Source organism: Condylostylus longicornis, unplaced genomic scaffold (assembly GCF_029603195.1).
Source record: "Condylostylus longicornis isolate FDR11 unplaced genomic scaffold, ASM2960319v2 ptg000044l, whole genome shotgun sequence".
Classification (NCBI taxonomy): Eukaryota; Metazoa; Arthropoda; class Insecta; order Diptera; family Dolichopodidae; genus Condylostylus; species Condylostylus longicornis.
The window spans coordinates 4,613,126-4,637,532 of NW_026578013.1; the positions used below are offsets into that span (position 1 = coordinate 4,613,126).

Sequence of the window (24,407 nt, forward strand, 5' to 3'; positions counted from 1 at the left end):
ATTTTCATCAAACGAAAAGAATCAGTTATTAGTGGCTAAAATTGCAGATTTCTGGAAAACAAAACCAATTTAAATTACGGAATTTAGGTAAACAACTATTTGGTTTTTTAAAGTTTAAATACGGAATGCCGCCGTAGAAGGAGCCACCTACAACATTTCAGGATTTAAAAAATGTTTGAGCTTTTGCTAATTTGAGACTTTGAGGGACTATAACTTTTACAGCGACGAGATAGGTAAAAATTTTCTTCTACGGAAATAAAAATTTATGTACATATGAAGTTTCACCTTTCCATCTTCAGGAGTGTATTTTTAAGCATGTCCGCGGACGAAAGGACGGATTTTTTTTTGAAATTTTTTTTTGAAATGCTACAAATTACGATCGTATTTAACCACAATGAATGTATTTATAAAAATGAAACCTCACAATTAATTTTGCCCTCGCGATCTTAATATTTCAATACAGAAAACCAGAACCCAAATTATTTTCGTTATTAAATTTTCATTTAATTTTATGATCCTCTTTCATAATCCAATTGTAAAAGGTCATAAAACTAAAAATAAAATTACGAAAACTAAAATGTTTTTTCAAATGTACAAATTTCAATTAAATTTAATTTAAAAAAAGAAATTAGCTTTAATGACCAACTTTCATTATTTGAATTTTTTACTTGACCAAGTAAACCAAAAAAAAATTGTTTAAACGCCTACTATACAAAAACTTGTTCGCCCTTTTCACTCATAAATAAATTAATGGATACATGTATAATTTATAGTTTCTATGTTAAAATATAGGGCTCCTGTCATGCACATACATGAAAATTAATTCTTAAAAAATATACACAAAACTTTTATAAATTTTAAAAATTTTGTTGCTCTTAATATAGTATGCGCGCATATGTACGTACATAACGTTAGGAATGTTAAACCGAAGCGGTATTTGACCTATAGGTTCTGTGAAAGTGAATTCCGCAAGTGGGTAGTTTTTTGAAATTTCGCAAGGAGCTATTATTATTTTTACTAACTTGTACTTTAAGAAGGTATAAGTGCATTCAAACTTGATTCGTTCTTGCTTCTTTCAAATTTTCTTATGAAAACTTTACATTGAAATTAAATAAAACAACAAAAGTAATCTATACGTAAATTGGAATCAAACGAAAGTATTTTGACTTAGAGTTTTCGTGAGAAACCTGTAAGCTACAAAAATTCCTAGAAGTCTTATAGTTGGAATATCTTTGCAGTATGAGATTAAATTTTTATTTTAGTTTTTTTCAACTTTCATTTCTTGTACTTTTTTGTGATATTTATTAGGATATCTTCTTATTATTATCTACTTATAAACATTTACAAAGTAATTTTTGACGAAGGTATACATAATACATAATCTTACAAACAAAAAAATAAAAAAAAAGGCCAAAAACAAAAAAAGGCCATACAACATTAAAATATGTACAAAGCATACACATGTACAAGTATACAAAACTTTGTGATTTTCGAATTCATTAAAATAATTTCTGATTTTTCATATTTTCATAAAGAAACCCTAAAAGCCCAAGCATGATACACTAAAAACTTTAAAACAGTTGCTCTCAACATATTTTTTTTAATATGAAATGTAATTTTTGCAAACTAATTATCAAACTAATTTCTAAGTTATTTGTCGTAGAGAAGAGATAGTCACTCCAAGAAGTTGAAATAGATGAATATTGAAAATTACATAATTTGTGTTTTTTTTTTCCTTATTCACTCCTAGAAGAAGCCTAGGGCTAGGCATGATTTCTCATGCACTAGTTTCATAGCGTCATAGAGTTTAACTAATTGGTGACTAGCCTGCCGTAGTTTTATTTATATTAATTATTTGAGGTTATTAATATTTACTGTTTATTTTTCTTAGTTTTTTAATATCGAATATTACGAATATTTGAAAATTACTTGTATAATATTTATTAGTATTGTATATTAAGTTATAATAATATTGAATATAATTTTTATAGTGACCTGACCGGGGTTTGAACCCGAGACCCTTCGGTTAAAGGACCGGTGCCATAACCACTGCACCAATGGTCAGATTCATAATTTGTGTAGTAATAATATTTTTCTTATATGAAATAAAATGTTATACTGTCAAAATTCGGCTCTAAATATCTAATTATATTTAAACTTCAGTTATGGAAAACCTAAATCCTTCTAACAGTAAATATCGACATTAAACCAAGTTGCACATAATTACAACGATATTCTAGTAATTCAAAGAGCGACCTAGTATTCAAATGGAATATTCAAATAATAAAATTTTCAATTTTAGTATAGGAAAAAGTACTTTATTTCCCTATACAGTTTTAGTATAGGGAAAAGTACTTTAATTTTACTAGAGCCTATAACTTTACAATCTGCTTACATTAGCCGCTTTTCTTCAATTCTTTTCAACTAGAAAAATCCTTCTGTAATAAATTCAAATAACTTAATTTGTATTCAAAAATAGGAAACATTAAAAATAATGATCCGGAACACTTGACATTGATATTGCTCACGTCGATAGTATTCACAGGGTTCACAATATTCGATAGTATTCAAAATTCTTCATAATTTCATAAATTTTAATAAAGTTTGTACCATATATTTTAAAAAGGTTCCCTTCAATAAATTTTAATACATTTAACCACTTGACGATTCGTCTCTATAACAACATCCAATACACAACTCTTATATTCCGGTTCGATATTTTTCTACAGAAATGTATGTATGTACATCCACAATAAAGTCTATCGCTGCATGAAATTGAGAATGAATGAAGTCTCTTTTCCTGAATCAGTCTCTTTTCCTAAAATAAATACTCATTTGATTGAGAAACACTGCTTTTTTTCTCTTTAGTTTGTTCTCAAAATTTGCATATTACAACTTTTTTGTATATGAACATTTCATGTTTTCTTTTTGTATTTCTGGTTCTTTAAAAAAATATGAAATATAGGGGTATAATAATAATATGTTATTCTGTACCTAATATATTTTATTTGATGTTTTAATCCTGGTTATTTTATACTCAAAATGTCTAAAAAATGCCCTCTAGCAAAATTTATTATTATTTTTATTTACATTAATTTTGTTGTAAAATTAAATTCTTTTGAAATTGTTTCCTTTATACTCGTAAACTACATACGTTGCATACATATTTTTTATTGTACAAATACTAGCTTCTACATATCATTTCGAAATTATATTCGAATATTGTATTGTGGAAAAGAGCACATAATTTGTATTGAATTTCTTTTAAAATATTTAAAAAATGTTTCATTTTTTCGAAGAAATTTTTATTTATTTAAAAAAAAAAACATTAAAATAAAAAAAAAATATTTAGTAAATTTTCAATGTTTTAGCTACCTACTATAAAATTGAAGAAATAAATTAAATTTATTAACATTTTTTGTACCGTAAAGCATAACAAAAGAACACGTAAAAGAATTTAAAAAAAAAAAACTAAATTCAATTTTTGAATGTATAGAATTTAATTTTTTTTTCTTTTAAATAATTTTGTTAATAAATTTGAACTACTATAAAATTTCTGTTCCAATTTTATGTTTTACACTCCCACAAATAATTCTCTTTTATCGTAATTCAAATGGGCAAAATGTATTTTGCCATTGCATAACATTAATAATGCCGAACATAAGAGAAATGTTTCAAAGATATTGTAAAATATGTTAACTATTTAAATATTTAGGTATGTATGTTTACGTAATCTTAATTCGTAACATTCTGAATCAGAAAATGTTATCTGAATCAAATAATTGGACTGAATCTATAATATATTAAGTGATAAACTCATAAAATATCTGGACCACATAATGTGAATGGGAAAGAGGACCAAATCGAAGAAAAAAAATGACAATGCTAGAAGACGAGGCTTACTATAAGCAAGATAGTTAGATTACAATTTTGTGGTTCATTTGAATAATTTAATATTTTTCAGTCACAAATTATTTATTTTTAACTATTTGGCTGTTATTTCCCTCATCCTAAAAAACTTGGTATGTTTTAAGACAAGGCAACCACAAATATTAAAATCACATGACAAAATCAAAACATACAATTTTGACAGCTTAAAGTAAAATTGATAAAGTTTCTAGACTGTATAAAAACGGTTGAAAAACTGATTATTTTGCAATCGGGAAGATAGGATATTTTTACTGATAGAAGAGTATGATTATTTAAAAATTATACGGCGTTGCGTTGCCGTTTTGGGGTAGGTGTCTTTTTGGAATAATTCGAACAACTTGAGACCGTTATTTGTCATCACAGTTCGGATTATGGTGAGAATAATTCGATAACTAGGAAGTTGCGTGTTGCCAATTCTAACTTAAGTAATTATGATCGTAATATTGATAAGGGTGCTCTGAGATCTAAACTTGTTAGATATCAGTAGTTTTGTAGCTCAGGTCTTATTTGTTTTTCTTCTTCTATTTTTGTTTTTATTCTTCCGTAAAATTTAATCCCAAAATTTACCTTTTCCACTTTCATTGTCTCACAAAATTGTCTTGGCAATCTGAAAGCTTCATTTTGAACATGAATATTTGGCTCTTTCGAGCTTCATGATTGTTTTAGCTCTTTCGAGCAATATTAATTTGAATGACAATTGATGCTTTGCATAAGCAATTAGTTTAATATATGTATGTATATGTATGTACATACATATGTAAAACAAAATTAATAAACTAAAATTTCGATTGTAATCAAAGACCAAGAATATCTTTTGATTAATTATTTCAAAATATTCACGCTATAAAATTCACAAAATTAATAATGAACAAAATTTATAAAATAGACTTACAGTTTTATTATTGGAAGCCAAATTATTTCCCATCGTGTGATTCTGTTATTCATTTTGTCTGAAATTCAAAAAAAATTAAGAACAATATTAATTTCAAAAATTTTGTATTTTTTTTACAATGAAAAAATGATTAATATTTTAAAAATTAAACATACTTTGGTATTAAAGCAAAATTTTTACCAAAAATTTAAAAATTTTCAAAAAAAAGGAATGTTTTTGTATTTTAAAATTTAAATAGTTTCTACATAACTTTGATTCACATTTTTTAAATTCACTTTTTAAAGGAAATCGTAAACCAGAGAAAGATCACATTTTTATTTTAAAATTTTCAAAATATTTTTTTTAAAATGAAAAGGAAATTTTTAAGAATTTTTACAATAAATATTTTATTAATGTTAAAGACAATACACTTTATTTTAAGAATTCGAAAAAATGTTTTTCATTACTAGATTATTAAGGCGATTCGAAAATAATAAAACAATATTTACTTACATACGTTATGTATGTGTAGTTTTCTTTAAATATCCAAAAAAAGCAATGGTTTGTAATGTGCTTCTTTTCCCTTCATCAACCTAAAATACTACTGTTAAAAACAATCCGTAACATTTGTAAAATTTGTCTCATTCATATACTAACATTTTAAAAAAAATTGCATATATTTAGGATAAGACGAAAAAAAATTATAAGAGATAATTGCGTAAGTTAAGAAATATAATTAAATTTTTTAATTTTATTGCATTTACCGCTAGCTCTCTTCATTTCCAGTAATTTGGGACAGCTTGTAGTTTTGGAAATTTAAAGTGAAAAAAGTTCATATTTTAAAAATTCTGAGAGACGATAACTTGACAAGGGGTGGAGGATTTGATGTTATATAAAATACATTGAAAAATAGGCTAATTTTTCTGTTTTCGAAACCAGACTTCCGAAAATTTTTTTAAGTAACACAATTCAATTCTAAATTTAAAATTTATTAACTATATGGTTTTTTTATTAATTTTCCTAATGTTAAATTTATAAATCGTTCTTCAAAGGAAATATGTGCTTCTCTTGAACTCACATATTTTGCTCAAAGTATTTTTAAATCGATTTTACACTGAAGCAATTTCAACTTTCAATAGCTTTCATTTTCAATTTTAGTCCTACTTAATGAATTTTGAATAGATTTATGTAGAATATTTTTCAAATGAACTAATATCCAAATATAATTACATAAACATTAAACAAAACTACAAATTCAATAGCAATACAATATGGAAAATATAATTTAAAATGAATTTTTTCGACAATACCAAATAAATAAAAAGATTTTTCAAAATCTAGTACAACAAATTTATTCAGTTTCATTTCAAATCATCATTGGAGACGTATGTAATTTGAATGGTTTTTCATTTATGATGTGTAAAATTTATTGATCATATTCGTACCACATTCCTACCATAGTATTGAATCGGAGACTATTTACAATAATCATGTGTGTAATGTTTTGAATAGTATAACAGAATCTTGTACGACATATTAAAAATTAAGTTAACAATATTATATAACGAATAAAATCAGGACTACTCACTGGAGAGACTCCAGAAATCAGCAACCCCAGGAAACTAGAAGGAGGCGATCTTAGTTTTTCAATTTTTAATACATAAAACCAAAAAATCGTCGTTATAGTAGAAAACTATTTTTATTGTGCTCTTTCTTAACAAATTTTATAACAAAACCTTTAAATTGACTGGATCAACTCAATAAATTTTATTCAATGACATCTATGTGGTTTACAAAAAGTTTTTTTTTTATACTTTTCAATAAATTTTAAAATTGTTCAAACCAAAAATCGATTTTTGGTCAATTAAAGTTTTTAAATTATTTTTTCAACTGTTGTTGCTTGTATTCCAAAAAACATATTTTAGAAGAAAAGGAGAACTTAAAGCAGTAAAATTATTTTCCATTTTATAGGTAAAAAAATAAAGGATAAAATTGAAATTCTTATTAAAGGACATTAAATTTTATCAATTTTATTGAATGTGGAATACAAAAACTAATGTAAATTTTTTAAATTAAAAATGTTATTCAAAGTAAAAGTTAATTTTCTAAGTTAATCAATTCCAGTTAGGTCAAACATTATTAAAAATTAATAATATAAATTGTAACCAAGGAATCAATTAAGTATCAAGATTTAAAGTTCAAGATCAAAGATTTAAAAGCAATATATTTGAATTGAAGCCCACATAATTTTCAAAGAATTGTGCGTATTATTGAAAGTTCTACCCATTCATTTTGGTATTTTCATGGAAATTCTCTGCATGAAAATGGACCCCATTTGTGAAATTCACAATCATATTTTGTATTTACATGATATTTAGAAAATATTTCTCAGAATTGTGACAACAATTTGACTACGGAATATGTAATGGAGTATGTCTAGAAACAAATGAAATATTTGGTATGAAATTTTAATCAGAACTTATTATGGAATTATCATCTTACAAATTATATTAGACCAAAGGAAAATGAGTGAGTTACATACTCAGGAGGAAAATAATTTGAAGAATTAATTGATAGAACCGGATTACTCAAAATAATTTAAATTAATTCTAATTAATTTAAAAATTTAGGCAGTTAATTCACCGACCATTCGTCATAAATACAGCCACTATACAAAATGTTGAACAATTCAACTACCTCGGCAGCATAACATCGACATGTGAAGCCGGTCCTGTTGTATGGCTCCGAAACATGGCTAGCGAAAAATGAATACACAAATAAAATGGGTATTAACAAAAGGTATTAACAAATAGGAGCCTAAGGATCATCTGCCGTATATTCTGGCCCAGAGTAATCAGCAACACAGACCTCTGGGATTTAATCCACCAAGAACCAATCGCAAGGATTATAAAGAAGAAAAAATGGTGATAGGTAGGCCATACATTGCGACGCCAGCCTGAAACTATTGCAAGACATGTATTGGAGAAAAATCCGCAGGGTAGAAGAAGTGTTGAACGGCCAAAGAATACGTGGCAAAGAACAATAAAGAAAGAAATCGCCACGGCTAACATGACATGAGCAGAAGTAAAAAGAATGGCCCCTAACAGAGTTCTTTTGAGAAGCTTTGTGGAAGCCCTATGCTCCCAAAGGGAGTAAAGCAGTAACAAAAAAATGTCCTCACTATGGAGCTCGCAATTTTTCTTTGTTCAGAATTTTTGTTATTGTATCTTAGAATTCTATAATTTCAGCTATGAAATTTTTTAATTCCTCCCATAATATTGGTTTTAATTCTAAAAAAAATATTCACTTAGTCCTTTACAACATCTACTTTAATAAATAAAATGATAATGAGATTTTAATTTTAATCATTAATTTCAAAATGGTTTAATTTGAATTTTAATTATAAATTAAAATTCGACCACACCTCAATCATTTTGTACAAAATATTGAGAAAACAAATTTCATATCGTTTCCATATATACGGTAAAGAAAATAAATAAAAAAATATCCTTTATGCCCACGTAAAAATTCATTCGTGATGAAAAATAAATTGTAGTGTGAAAATTTATGTTTACGCAGGCATTTCTTTTCATAATATTCAATTTCATAGGATTCTTTATTTATTATTTGTATTTCAATAATAAATAAGAATTTTGTGTCCTTCAAAACAGAAGAAATAAACAAAATAAATTATTTGATCATTAATTGTTCTTTCTTATATCGTTTTTTGTTTTGCTTTCCAAATATTTTCCGATTCGGAATTTTTCCAACTAAATTAACCTTTGACGAAAATTTTATAAGGAAATAATAATAACAAAAATAACAAAATTCTGAAAAAAAAATAAAGAAATTTATACTTTAAAATTTCCACGTTAAAGAAAAATATTTTCCATTCTTTGAAATGAAAGGATTTCTCGTTTTTTCACTTTCTTATCCTAATCAGTGTAGTTTTTTCAAAAACCGACTAAAGTCCTTAGAATTTTCATTCACTAACCAGTTGAAAAGTCCTTAGAATTTTTATTCACTAACCACTTGAAAGAAGACAGGCCTAAGCAATTTCTGTCCCGAGCTCGTCTGCATTTGATCATTATAATTATTAACTCTTCTTTTAAACATTTTTTTTTATCCTATAGGTATGCAATAATAGTAAATATTGAAATATCAATTGATAAAATAGTATAAAGAGTTTTTATTTTGATTGAATTTTGAATAATAATATCGAAAACAGCAGTAAAAGAAAATAAAATCAAAAATAAAATAAAAATTCGACAAAAATTAAATGTTAGTCATCTTTTATTTGCTCAAAATTTATTATAACTCTTACCATTTTCTGCTACATCCATAACATCAATGGTCTTTCTTTATAAACTTTTGTATTTGAAAATATGTCAAAAGGTATACTCAATTCAATTACTTTAAATTTACTCAAAATAGTTTTGTTAAAAATTTTTGGACAAAAAATATTTTTTACAATGAAATTTTACGACTTTTTACACAATTATTTTAAATATTGAGAATTTATAAAAGATTTATCCAGTTTCAGTTCAATATTTTCGAAGAAAACTCTCAATATTTCAACATTTTCCGATATTATTTTACAAAGGGAATTCAAAACAAGTAATAAAAAATTAATTTCAAATAAAATAAAAAAAAACTCTATCACAATTATTATAAAGTTTTCTTTGAATTTTTTTCTTTAAATTTTATGAAAAATTTTTAAAAAAAATTTACGGTACACGAACCTCTTAGGGTGTTTGACAAACGATTTTTAGAATATTAATTGTTGTATGTATGTTAGATCACACATCCTGAATGGCTGTAATGTGATAACGGCTAAACGTAGAAGTTGAAAATTTGGCTGTTAGACCTTTTATAAGATATGATTGCGAGAAAAAGTCACAACACTTCTCGGTCTAACTTCTCGGTCACTTCAAGGTCTAACAGCCAAACCTCCAACTTCCTACGTTTAGTGAAAAAGTGCCATTGTTGTCAATATTGCATTATATTGTATTTTTAGCAGTTTTCCAAAAAAATTTTTGAAAAAAGTGCTTATTAGTTTCACTCTGTCCGTCCGTCCGTCCGTCCGTCCGTCCGTCCGTCCGTCCGTGGACACTTTTTTTGTTTACAAAACTTCTACACCCTTTAAGATAGAAAGCTGAAATTTAATACGTACATAGATCTTCACTAGAAACTTATTTCCGTAGAACAAAATTTTTACCTATCTCCCCCCTCTAGAAGTTATACCCCCCCAAAACCCTAAAAATGGCCTTTTTTAAATATTTGTTGCAATGAAACCATAAGCATTTTTGAAATTTTGCAAACGCAGAAAGGCAGTGGCTTGCTTCCCCTAGCGCGATATACTATAGTTAAACTTTAGAAAAACAAAATGGCCGTTCAAATTTACCGTTATCTAAAGTCTGTTTTTTCCAAATTTTTGATGTCGTTTTTCTTCTAGACCCCAGCCTGTAGAAGCTTGAAATTTTAGGAGCTTTTAGACATTAACAAATAGTTCATTTCGTTAGAAGAAAATTTTTTTCCATCTCCACCCGCTCTCAAGTTATCACCTCTTGAAATTCGTAAAATTTGAATTTTTGACTCCTTATATTTCCGAAACCGCAAGCTTTTCCAAATTTTTATAAACGCAAAAAGCTAACGGTAAATTCCATGAAATTAAAAAATATAATTATTTTTCTTAACTCACACAATTAATCCTTAAAATCGAGCATTGTGTTAACCCCTTTTTAATTTAATTTTTGCTTTATTTCAAAGACTGCATATATGCGTCATCCTAAATATATGCAATTCTAGAAATAGTTTTGTATATGAATGAAAATAATTTTAATATTTTGATAGGTATACATAGACTGTATTTAAAAGCAGAATTTTCACTTGTTGAAGGGAAAAGTGCTACAATACAAACCATTGGTTTGACCCAACTTTATTTATAAAAGAACTCTGTTTATAATAGTCATATTTATATAAAAAAGAATCGAAAGAGGTAGTAATATAAAATTTTAATTTCTAAAGAATTTGAATTCTTTCGTTATGTATAAGATTCTTGTATTTATATGTATGTTATATATGTTATTATGTATTTATGCGTATATCATAAATTGCCAAATATTTGGGGAAAGCTATCGAAATAAGAAATGGGAAAATTATTAAAAGCTAGGTTATTAAAAAAAAAACAAAAATAAATTGAAGAAAAATAATAATAAAATATTTAAAATTTCATAAAATTTTATATATTTTTTTTTTTTGCTCATTAATAATAGATAATGATGGGTAAAGCAAGATTTTTAAATGAATAAATAAAAAATATTCATCAAAATAAATATACTATACAATATACAAAATATACAGGGAAGAATATACAGGGTGACTTTTAGTCTTTAAACAACAAGTTAAGATTTTCATCGGGTTTACCAGACGGTGTTAAATAAGGAAAATTTTTGTTCGGAAGATAAAGCCCAATTCGTAAACTCATAAAATTATCGCGAAAAGAAAATAATAAAAAATGAGAAAAATTCGAATTTCCCTAAATTTCGAATGCTTGCATTTCCGAAAAAAAAAAAAATGTCAAATCAAATAATGCACTATTCTTTGGTTGAAGCCCTCTAACAGCACTTTCAAAAAATATTTTGTTTGAATTTTCTATCTCTTTCGAAAAGGAAGTTATACGTAAAAAAATTTCGGTATGTTAAAAATTTAGGTAAATTTTTTTAAAATCCCTGTAATTTCGAAACGGTTCCGATTTGACTTTATGTTCTGAACAAAAATTTTACTCACTTTTGACAATATACTCGTATTACTTCTAACTTGTTTGTGAATCACCCTGTATACGCAAATATACAAAAGTACAATATAATATATGTATATACGAAAGTAGGAATATCATGAAAATGAGAAACAGTCAAATTTCCTATCAAAAATTTTTCATTTAGTAAAAATTAATGAAAATTTATTAATTTGAATTTTAAAATAGAAAAATATCGCAAAGTAATAATATTTTTTGTTGCAGAAAGAAAATAGAATCAAGAATAGATAATGACGAAATCAGAACTTTTAATAATTCGGATGTTCTCGCTATATTAATACATATAGGTACATAGATGTTGCCTTCTATTAAATTACAAAAGAATATTTTAATAAAGTTTTGCCTCCCCATTATTTTGCAATTCATTTCAATAATAATAAAAAGAAAAACAATTCACTTTGTAATTAATGTGAAATTTAAGAACAATTTTCTATATAATTAGCCCTTTCTTTTCTCTATATACATACATATATTTTTCAATTAACTGTATAATATAATAAATTGTATTGTATATGTTAAAGTTAACCAATGATATATGTATACAATGCGACATGTATATTTGCCCCAAGTTGAAAAAAATATTTATTTTTTTTAAAATTCACGGCCGTAAATTATGTTATTTTTCAAACTTTTTGCGGTATTTAAAATATTAATAATATTTAATTTTAAAAAATAAATCAATTTATTTGATAAAGAACATTAATTATTCCTCTCAAACTTGACAAGTTAACGTCAATATCAATGAATGCTTAATATTAGTTATCTAATAAATTTTTACAAAAGAAATTTTTTAGCGTATAGAAGATGGTTAAACAAACTTAATTTACATAATTTACATAATATAAAGTATGTAGTCAATTAAGCTCATGGTTGATCGAAATATCACGAAAGTCTCTTTAAAAATTTAAATCTATAAGCTTCATTGTCGTCCAATATTTCATGTTGGAAAAATATTACTCCGAAAATTGTGTAAAACCTGGTCGACACAACGATAAATTTGAATTTTTGAGTCTAATTAACAAATGCTTTTAGACAATGCAGCTTGTTTCCAAATTTAAAATTTCATTTTGCCGAAGGACCACAACTAAGCGGAAAGAACCGCATATTATGAAAAAATTTCATAATTTTCCGAGATTTTGTTTATCTGCTAATTTTTTATATTTAAATCTGAAAGGAAAATTTTCAATACAGATGAGTGTACCAAGTTAAGCTAAATTTCCTAAAAAATTTGGAGAATGTGAAGTTTATTTATTCATTGCGCTCTTCAACGAAAGATACGATAAAAAAAGTCTCGTTAATCATAAAAAGGGAAGAAAATTTTCTTTCTTCTCTTTCATTCAACAAATTTCTTCTTTCCATTTCTTATTTAATATTTAAATTGTTTACATTATTTTCATTCTTTTATCAATCATTCCAATATCCCAAGTTAATATCTCATGTTAGATTATCACGACTAAATTTTATTTTCTTCAAAATAAATGGATTCGTAGGAAAACTAACATTAAACATATTGCAATGAGACTTTCATTTCCTAAGAATACTCAAACAACTGAACAAAAAACATATTCCTATTTATTTTTCAGATTAGCAAACCTGACAAAAAAGATACAGACAAATTTGTTTTTTAAAAATATTGATTCTCTAGCTAGTTAACAGAGGCTGACCTAACCAACGGATCAAATTCGAATTTGATTAAAGTTAGAATTCCGAATTATTGCAAATAATATTATTTATATGACAGTTATGTAAATTGTGTAAATTATGTAAATTATGTGAATTATAATTTAATTATTGAACCCTGTAGCAATAAATACATTTTGTTACAAATGACGTTTTGTGTAAAATGACAAAAAAAAAACGAAGAAAGTTTTTTTCAGTTTTAACAACGGATGCTAGAAATAAAATTTGAATAGAAGGCGGTGATTCGTCATTCCAGGGATTTCAAATTTAAAACAATAACTCATTTGATAACTGAATACATCCATTTAGGTATAGAACTAAATCAGCTACAATGGCATTTAGGAAGAAATTATTTTCCGAAACTATTCATATAAGAAATATGTTTTAATATCAATTCCAGACTTATACCGTTATTAACAAAGACATGGTGAACTATTTACAAAAATAAATAATATGCGTATGGAAAACAAAATCAGCATAATATTCCACCCTAAAAATAATGCAAACATTTCAGAAATTGGACAGTTCTTCTATCGATACGAAACAACTTAAATAGCTGCAATACATGCTATCTTATATTGTATTTGTGTTTTGTGAATTACATATATTATTGTGACATAATTATACCAAAAATTTAAAATTTTTTTACTTTTAAAAAGTTTGTAATCGGAAACAGAAAAAAATAAATTGATATTCATTATTCTTGCGTGCATAAATTTCAATTGTTGTTCATTCCCAAGCTCAGGTATATGTACATATGTGGATATTCAATGCATATTCAATTTCCATTCAATATATTTTATATTCTACAGTATAAGGAACATTATCCTTATGAACTTTATCGATTGTACATCATATATTGTTTCGTCATGATGTAGGTACATTATTCCTACAATCATTTTCTTCCAATATTATCCTTGAACATTTCATATCGTTTTTTACTGATCCACAGTTCATTTTTGTATTTTTTTTTTTTGCTTTTCTTTTTAATTATAATAATAAAAACAATATGTGCTCCGTAATAATACTGTTAGCATTACACATACATGCATAAACTATTATATAGAGAAAAAAATTAAAATTATATAATAGGTTCGTATGTATCACGTTTCAGGAATAAATTTTTTATTCACCTATGCTTGTATAGCATAAAACAAAATAAAATATTTTACATTTTTCTCGTATTTACAATAATTTTTCTTTTCTCGAAAAAAGTTCGAAATTGCTTTGTTTTGATTTGTAAATGATGGAAAAAAAAACCCATTGTCTTCTTTTATCCGCCATATTACAATATGAATGCATATGCATGGCAAGAAAATATTATTACCTCTTAATGGTTCTGCGCTCGTTTTTATATATAGTTTGCCATTTTTATAATGCATTTATTACCCCTCTTATAATATGCCAATGAAAGTATAATAAAAGGCTGAATTTTAAGAAATATTTTATATAATAATTATAAGTGATTGGAATTTATAGCACTTTTTCCAACAAAAAGTCAGTACGTTGTTCTAGAGTCAAAATTAAGAGATAATCGGAAAGCGAAATTTTCACTTTTTGGCTTATACTCTAAACTTAAATCGTATTAATACAAAATTTTCGAAAATATTACTTAAGGCAAGGTTTCAATATTCATATACTTATTACAAAAATATTGGTTGCAAATTCTATTACAATATAGCAATAATTTCAGTTATTCGATTAGCATTAGGTGCTACAAAAAAAAATTTACTCAGTACCGTATTTATTTGTAAAATCAGTCTGATACCAAAAATATCCCATAGTTCTCTGAAATATTCAAGTAAAAGAAGCTATTTATGGAAAAAAATTCACATTTTGCTCTGGAATGAACTTTAAATGTAGTAAACATGTATAAATTTATTTTTTAGCTTTTTTCCAAAAACATTTTTAAAAAGAGTACTTGTTAGTTTCACTCTGTCCGCCCAACCGTGCTTGAAACTCTTTTCAAAACTTCTACACTCTTGAAGATATAAAAAGCTGATGTTTCATGTGTACATACTTATTATTAGAAACTTATTTCCGTAGAAGAAAATTTACACCTATCTCCCTCCTCTAAAAATTATAACTTCTCGAAAACGTTAAGTTTTAATTTTTAACTATTTACTGTAGCGAAACCATAAGTAATTTTCAAATTTTGCAAACTCAGAAAAGAAGAGACTGGCCTCTTCTCCCGCGGTGTACCATATTTAAATTTTAAAAAAACAAAATGCCTATTTATATTTATCGTAAACTAGAACCCTTTTTTTCTAAATTTTTAATATCGTACTTCTTCTAGAAAGCAACTTGTAAGCGTTTGAAATTTTAACAGCTTTTAAACACTAATTATTTATTTCGCTAGAACAAATTTTTTTCCATCTCCAGCCTGTACCTGTAATCGTCTCTTTATTTGTAAAATTTGAATTCTCGGCATTTTATACAAGCTTTTTAAAATTTCTATAAATGTAGAAAGCTAACGGTAATTGTCATGTCATTAAAGAATAAAATTATTTTTTAACTCACTTAATTAATCATTACATTTGAGCATTATGTTATGACCTCTTTCTATTTTTTCTTTGCCTCATCAAAATGTATGCAAACTTTGAAATATTTTTGTATATGAATGAAAGCAATTTTCATAATGCTATGTATAACATTATTGCTTTTAAAAGCAGTATTTTTCGTTGTTAAGAGGAAAAGTGCTCCTTTACAAACCATTAATTTAATCCAGCTTTATTTTCAAAATACGGTTTCTTTGAAAAGGATTTACTTCAGATCACAAAATATTTCGCATTGTTTTTAGAAACATCTTCGGTTATTTTAAAACATAAAATAAAAATTTTTGTGTATTATTCAATTATTATTAATTTGAAATTTAAATTTCTTGTGAAAGCAACCTTTAAGAGTATGTTGTATTATACTGAATTCGGCATTGAACATTTATTATTATGCAACAATTTATCTTAATTTTAGTTAATTCAGTTTCATAATTTTCTTGAATTAAAAATATCAATTTTATAATAGTTTTTAACATTCGCAGGATTCTAATATTTTATTATCAAAAAAGGATTTATCGCCTAGCACCACTCATTTTATTTAAAATCAGATTTCAAAGATGATAATAGTTGTTTGTTAGACCTTATGATTCTTATTTAAAACAATGCGAACTATTATATAATAACTAACGAGATTACCAACTATTGAAAAATAAAATCAATACAGTGAAATCGTATATAATATTAACCTTAAATTGAAACCACCCCAACGTTGTAATACTAAAGAAAACAAGATTTCTTACGTTTTTAAATATTTTCTTCAATTAATAAAATTGTACAAACTTCTTTTTTACCAATAAACCAAAATTTACAAAACCTAAAATAAAAATTCTCTTGTTAATTTTGTATTTCATACGAACAGATCTAACACAATTCATTCTAACATAAGAATGACTGGCTGCATTATTAGAATTTAGAAAAGGAAACTTAAAAACAAATTCAATTTTATTTCCCACAACCAAAACACTTTACTTTACAAGTTTTGTTTTGCATTTTATACATTGAAAAGTTTGTTAAAAATTATTTGAATTTTCAGCACGAAATTTAGATTAATAAAATTTTCAACTTTATATGGTTGGTTACGATGCATAAATAAAATTTTCTCAAATTCATTGTACCGCAATGTGGGAAAATTTTTATATTTTTCTGATCATTATTAATTTTATTAAAAAAAAAATTTATTAAATTTGAAGTTCTGAGAATAAAGAAAAAATTCAGATATTTTGATTTTACGTTTAAATAATCGAAAGTAGCCCAATTTTAAAAGCTGTCTTAACAAAAAAAATTATAACTGAGAAAAAATAAAATAATTCTCTATATCCTGTAAAGGAACACTTGGAAGTACTATCACAGCACTATAAGTAAATCGAGAGGTCTCGTTTGTTTCAGTCTTTCTATCCTAATTCTCTCCACTACAAATCGGAAAGTCTTAATATTCATCTGTTGGTTCAAACGTGCTCTTTTTTTCATGGCGCAGTTCCTTATTTTTCCTATATGGTACAGCTTCGTAATATCGTAGAAAGCACCCATTATGTTAACGAAACACCTTGTTCTGGAAAGTTTATATTTGCTTGATATATTTTAGAACTATAGGACTACAACCAGGGAGCCAAGAGTTTTTTTCTATATTTGTTCTATTTTTTTCATCTTGTCATGTTCTTTTCGTCTAAACTTAATATTTAAAGTTATTTCTAGCTAATTTTCTGCATTTAGGTTTGATACTCTAGCACCAATCAAATTTAATTGTGGTGGGTTTACTAAACTTTTTCTTGTAAAATTAACATGTACAGATTTACTTTCATTTAGCTTTATTTTCGATTTATTTGTTCATTTACTTATATTATTATTCTCTGCCTCTTGTAAAACAATTATATGACTCTTAAGAATTTAACTGCAATCTTTCAGAACCTGTTTTGATATTCTCATTATGTACTATGTTTTGAATTATGTCGATTTAGAGCAAAATTAATTGAAGATTCTAATTCATTTGCATTTTTCATAAAATTTATTTAAAAAAAAATTAATCCCAAAATTCGCATACAACTGCCCCAAGGCGAATAAATATTTTTTTGACTAAAATTTTAAATATTTCAAATTATTTAATTTAACTCTTGTTACAACAAAATCAGAAAAAATTATAGTAATATTGGATCTACTCTCTGCTAAAGTAGTAAAAAAACTCAACAGAAATAATTTTTTCAGCAGTGTCAATGTTGCGTTCCTTCTTCAATGCAATTAAAAACGTTTCTAATTAATATATTAGAAATTAATTAAGAAAATTTCTAATAAATCGAGTTCTCTTTTCTTTTTTTGAAAACACACACTAAAATTTCCCAAACATTTTATAAAAATACTTAATCGAATAAATGAAACGAAAATTAATTTAAAAATTAAAAGTTTATATTTTTTGTTTTTCATATGAGCAAAATTTCATTACAATTGTTCAAGGTCTTTAATTTTAAGAAGTTTTTCGGAGGAAAAAAAAACTGAAAATAAAAATTTGTGGACAAAAAAAATAAAAATTTTACTTTTGTATAAAATTTTTCCTGTTTGTCCTTGTTTTAAATTTTGAACCCCCAGAAAATTTATTTTCATACAATAGGTCATGTTTGTTTGCACTGTTAATCTTATATACTGTTGAATCTTATATACAATGTTGTATCACATTTTTATAAACTTTTTAAAATACTCATGAAAAACTTTTTTGTTTCAATTAATTTAAATTTTAGGGCCATCAATTACACTTTAGCTGCATATTTTAATAAGAAAAGTTACAAGTTTTAAGATGAAAATTAAAAGACCTTGGTTCGCTTTAATAATGCAAAAAAGTCATAATATTTGGTTTTATTATATTTATTAACATAAAAACATAATTTTTCCTCATAAACATATTATGATACTGTTATGGTATATTTCTACACAAAAAATTTTCTCCCAGTGCCATTACTTTGTATTTGTTATATTACACACCCCTAAAAATATGCAATTCGTATTTTCCGAAATTTCAACATTTTAAATCGCAAAAAATTATTTTAAACTGCCAAAAAATTAAAATTTTATTTAAATTCATTTTCAAACATATTTCGTTAGGTATTAACAATAATTTCAAATCTACTTAAAAAAAAATATATGTAACTACTTATGAAATTTGAAGGATGTTTAAAGATTAAAATTGTTTAAAGCTATTTTGAACTCAAACAAATTCATTACAAGAGATAAACATATCAAAAAAATATTAAAGTTACAAAATTTTTGTTTGTATTTCCGCTTCTGTTTGATTTTACAAAAAAAAACAGAGTTTTAATACTTAAAGTTTGGCATGCTTCCGAAAAAGAAAAATTTATTTAACTTTCCCAAAGCCTTTCCTTAAATTACATAATCGTTTAATAACTTTTTCATTTTTATATTTTGTTGTTATGATTTTTTTGTTATGATTAAAAATTCTTTTGAAATAAGGAGGATCAGTCATTTACTCTACATTATTAATTCAAATGAATCAGAAAATAATTTTTGGAAAATTTTCGAATTTAATAATTCCAAAAAAAAAAAAAATAATAAATTCAAACAACGGAACATTAATTGACAATAGTCCAATACGAAAGGAAAAAACCACAGTGAACAGTTTAAATTTGTAGATTTAAGGATTCAAATTTAAAATTTCAATTTTTGCACTTTTTTTTCGGTGTTGCAGACAAAATTAAGAGAAAATGAAATTCCTAGAAAAAAAATATTCTGCAGAACTACAATTAATTATTCTACAGACAATTTTTTAGAAAATTGGAATTTAGAAATTAGTGACTAGATAATGAAATCTATTTCAACAACAGATCTAATACAAAATTAGAATACATTTGCAGTTAAATTCTAAGCCAACAAACTTTAAATTTCTGCAAAACATGAAATTCCTCTAATACGCATAATTCGTATTCTAATCTATTTAGTTTTTAAGAATTCCCTGCTTTTAAATTTATAAATTTAGAATAAAAATCCTAATCTCTTAGGCGCGTCTTATAAAATTAAATCTTTTTATCTTTTAAAATTACGGAGCCATACAAATATATTATCAAAATGGCTTAAACAACTGTTTTAAAATAAAATCAAAATTCATGAAATTTCTTCGCATAACTTACGATTCACATTTGTGTTGATTGAGAAAATCTATTTATTTTGTACGAATTATCGGCAATATTTCTAGCCCGTTACAGAAAATAACTAATTATTAAATTTAGTCTTATTACAAATTTTCAGCAAATTGAAATAATTTTTCTAATAGGTATTATTAATTTCAATAAAAACTCTATATGAAGTCATAATTGTTATTTAAAAAATTTCCATTCAACCATCCATAATTAAATTATCTAATTTGATAAGGCACAAAAGACTCAGACAACCGACTGAATTTCAGATTCAATTAATAAAATTCACAATTTTTATCAAAAATGAATTTTATAACAATTCAAATTTCCTTTATCCTGACAAAAAAAAAATAAAGTTAGGGAAAAAAAGAAGAAAACAACATCTGAGGTTGAAAAATATTTTTATTTTGAATTTTTTTAAAATTCTTATAAAATATTCATTAGCGGTTTTATTATCCCCATTTTATATCGTAAAATATTCAACAAGTTTTTTTTTCAAAATAAATCCTTTAAAATATTTTGGTTTTTCTTCTCTAATCATAAACAGTAAGCAAATCCATCACAATAATTTCCGGTGAATTTTATGAAATCTTTGTTAATGATTTAATAGAGAAGAGAAAAAAAATTCTACCACAATCATGACTAATTTAAATGTGTTCACTGAAATATAAATTAAAAAAAAAAAATTTGATCATCATAGATTTTTGAGGGTAAATTATTTTGAAAAAGTTGTCATACACGATGTTTCTATACCAAAATGAATTTCAAAAGTAATTTCTTTTAAAAAAATTCGTCTTTTTGGGTAAAAAATATTAAACAAATTTAGGAAATTCAGTTTTTTATAACCTTAATTCAGGCTATAATATCAAACTTGCTCTATAATTAGGTCATTTAAAGTTTCAAATTTACGAAGAACAACTTCAATGTTTTTTAACTTCAGGAAGATGCGGTGTAACAGTATAATTTTAATTATCATATGAAACTCTCAATATGGCTATTATTTTTAACAAAAGTATATGGATTTTAGATATCAAATTACAATTCCATGCTCATAATTTTAAGAAACTTTCAAATTATTGAAAAATATAATAAATTACATTAGACCATAAGATATTTTCTAATCAATAATCATTTTCCTTAATAAAAATAGAAATATTCAATAATATTTCAAAAATATTTATGTTATCCTGATTTTCTTTGAAAAAACTTTATTTAATCAAAATATATTTTTCCTCATAAATCATTTTATTATAATGGTTATGATTTATCGCAATTGGAAATCGTTTACAAAACTATAAGGTTTAGAATAATCCGACACACTTTAGTTGTTAAGCAATGCTCTTAGAATAATTTTGTTGTAGCGAAAGTTTTTTAAGTTTTAACATAAACTTATTATTCAAAATATTTTAATGCATTCTTAGTAATTTTAAATTGTACACGAATAATTGCATACTAAAGGATAAAGGAAGTTTCAAGCCTAGGTTAGCTTAGCTTAACGCGGTCTCCCTAAGGGTACACATAGGCTCTCTTCTTTTCCGCCCCTCATCCGAAACAACCGGAACTCCTCAAAAATCAGCCCAGATCCCTAATACTTATATCCGCTAGATCCGCAGCGCAACCGAAGAAGTAAAACCCAAGAAATCTCTGCCTGGAGTTCGCCAGTGCCAGACATGAGCACAGGAGGTGGGTCACCGTTTCCTCCTCTCCCTCGTCGAAGCAGCTCCTACAGAGATCGTTTGCGAGTCTCAAGCTTACATTACTACAATTTATATGTATAAAAAATTTTACATTTACGTGCATAATGTCCATACTGTATGCCTTGTATACAAATTTAGTTCAACTATATTGAAATGACGGAAAAATATCGTTTAATTTTTCAAAAACAGTAAAAGAAAAAATTTCTAATTAACGATAAAATTGAAAATAAAAGAAGAAAAGAGAGAAAAACAAAACCTAAATGAAGAATTATCTTTCTAAAACTTTTTCTCTCAAAAGTTAATTACTTGACCACCAGGTGATAAGCAAAAACATCAACAACCTTAACAACTTCAACAACTACAATTATACAAAACAAGACAAAAGCACAAAAACAAAAAAAGCAAAACTCTTTCTCTCCTTAGAAATTTCGAAAAAATAGAAAAAGACAAAAGTCAAAAAGAAAAAACGGAAGAATTAAAAAGTTAGGACGTGTTGCAGACGTTCAAATTTCAAAGCATAAAAATTTATGATAGAAATTTTTTTTTTAATTTTCCTTTTTTTTTTGCTATGTTACATTTTTCTCCGTCATTCTTTCTTAAAAATATTTTTCATGTTTATTATGATTAATGAGAACGAAGAAATTAAGGAAGAATTTAACATAATTAAAAATAAAGTTAAAAATAATAACGTGTTTACGTGCACTTCTAAACACTGGGGTTGATTTTAAGAAAGAAAAACATGTCTTAAAGATTAATTGTCATAAATTCTAAGTTTGTATACATAGTGTTATTAATGTTTGAAACACAGGGTATGAAGTCAAATTTAAAAATTAGAAAAAAATATATTCGTATTTCCACCTCCTTCGTATTCGTAAAGAAGCTAAAAAAATTAATTTTATTGTATAAAACGTCAAGCATATTGATATTATGCAAGTTAATATTTCAAGACGTTGACTAGTGCTTAAATAGTTACGTTTATTCTTAATATTAAGTTAGCTATCGACAATACAGCACAATAAGTGTTGAAACAAAAATCGCGACAAAAACAAATATCGTACCCATCCCTTTAGTATGTACATATAAAATAATAACTCATTTTGATTATTTGCGACCGCAAACCAACACCGGATTTACTACATACGTCAAGTAAGCATTTGCAATTAGCGCCCAAAAACAGAGGGCGCTATTGAAAACTTAAAAAAGCAAAGTAAATTTTAAAAAATAAAAATTTTTCCAATTTTTTCCATTACGTATTTTCCAAATTTTTTTGCTCTCTATTTAGAGCGAAATAAATTTGATCACATGTACTTATATGTATAGAAACATTCCAAAACAAAAAGCTGAAGGTTTAATTTCAGCATTAATTCAATGACTAATCTTGTATGAAAAATGATAAAGCTACAGGAAAGTGTTTATTATGTGCAATGTGCATTGCTTATTACATGTTCTTCATTGCCGTGAAAGAACTGATTAGAGCAAAGCCTGCCTCCAACAAAGAATACTCTAAATAGATTTGCAAATTCTCCGAAACAAAAAATTGCACTTTTCTGTATTCCCATTGTTTGTTCGAAGGAAACAGGTCCAAAACATTAAAATTATTAAAAATATATTTATCCTACAGTAGGTAATCTGAATACTCTAAAAGGTGGGAATAAAATTTTTTTTCTTATTCTCTCTTTTGTTAAGAACTAATTAATGCCAATTTAAAGTAATTTTTTAAGAACGGCAGGGAGGTGAGGCAAGTTATTAAGCCTTAGACTTAAAACTGAGAGCTAAGACATTAAACCTTGGAAATATTTGAAGAATAAAATTTTTGTGATATAAGATAAAAAATTAAATTTTAAAATGAAAATTATGAATTCAATTGGGTACATAAAGCTTTCGCGACCAGCTGATGTATTTTGTATGAAAATTTGAATTTTTGACATTCTCTTCATTTTTAGAACAGTTTTTTCTCTCTGTCAAAAAGTTCAATCAACTTTAACTTTAGTGCGGAGGTCAAAAAAGTAATAAATGCATCATAATAAAAAAAACAATCAGCTTTTTTCAGACGAACCAATGAACAATCAAGAGCAAAAATAGTTCGAATACAAATAGCTCAGCTCAAAAACGGCGAACCAATGAATCTAGCTTAAGAGTACAGCAACATTTTTTCAAATCGTGCGATGAATGTGAAATACCATAATCTCGTATATTATGTACTATAAATCGTTATTTAGTTAATATAAAAATAAATTAATATATTATTATGTTTTAATTAACAATATTACAAAAAAATAATTTAATTTAATAACATTTAAAAATCAGATAAGTATACAAAATAATCTGTAAAACTTACAATTATCCGTTTCCATAATCAATTAATTTAAAAATAGCATTTTCCTGAAATAAACATAAAAAAAAAACAATTATAAATCAATTAATTATAAACAATTTACATTTATTATCTAATTAACAATGACAATCAAAAGTAAATTATGTAAAATAATTGTTAAATTAATTGAAATATTTAAATATTTCAATTAACCAATTCAAATTGAATTATCAAAATATTCAAGATATTTGAATTTTACAAAAAAAAAAAAAAAATAACTAAATAAAAAATAGTAAATAAGAAATTTGTTCCGAATTTTATAAAACATACATACACCCACACATCCACAAATTATTAATAACTGAATGGTTGGTCCGAATACCACATTTATTTCATCAAAATCCAATAAA

At 25.5% G+C, this 24,407-nt stretch overlaps 1 protein-coding gene across 1 annotated transcript in view; it reads right to left on the reverse strand.

Annotated features, from left to right (window-relative positions):
• Positions 1-24,066, reverse strand: part of LOC129610389 (probable G-protein coupled receptor No18) — a 30,356-nt gene extending 6,290 nt beyond the window's left edge. The window contains exons 1-2 of the mRNA XM_055522955.1: positions 24,022-24,066; positions 4,823-4,880 (exon numbers count right to left, since the gene is read on the reverse strand). The gene's annotated coding sequence lies outside the window, so the exon portion shown is untranslated. The remainder of the gene's footprint in view (positions 1-4,822; positions 4,881-24,021) is intronic.
• Positions 24,067-24,407: the final 341 nt, after the last annotated feature.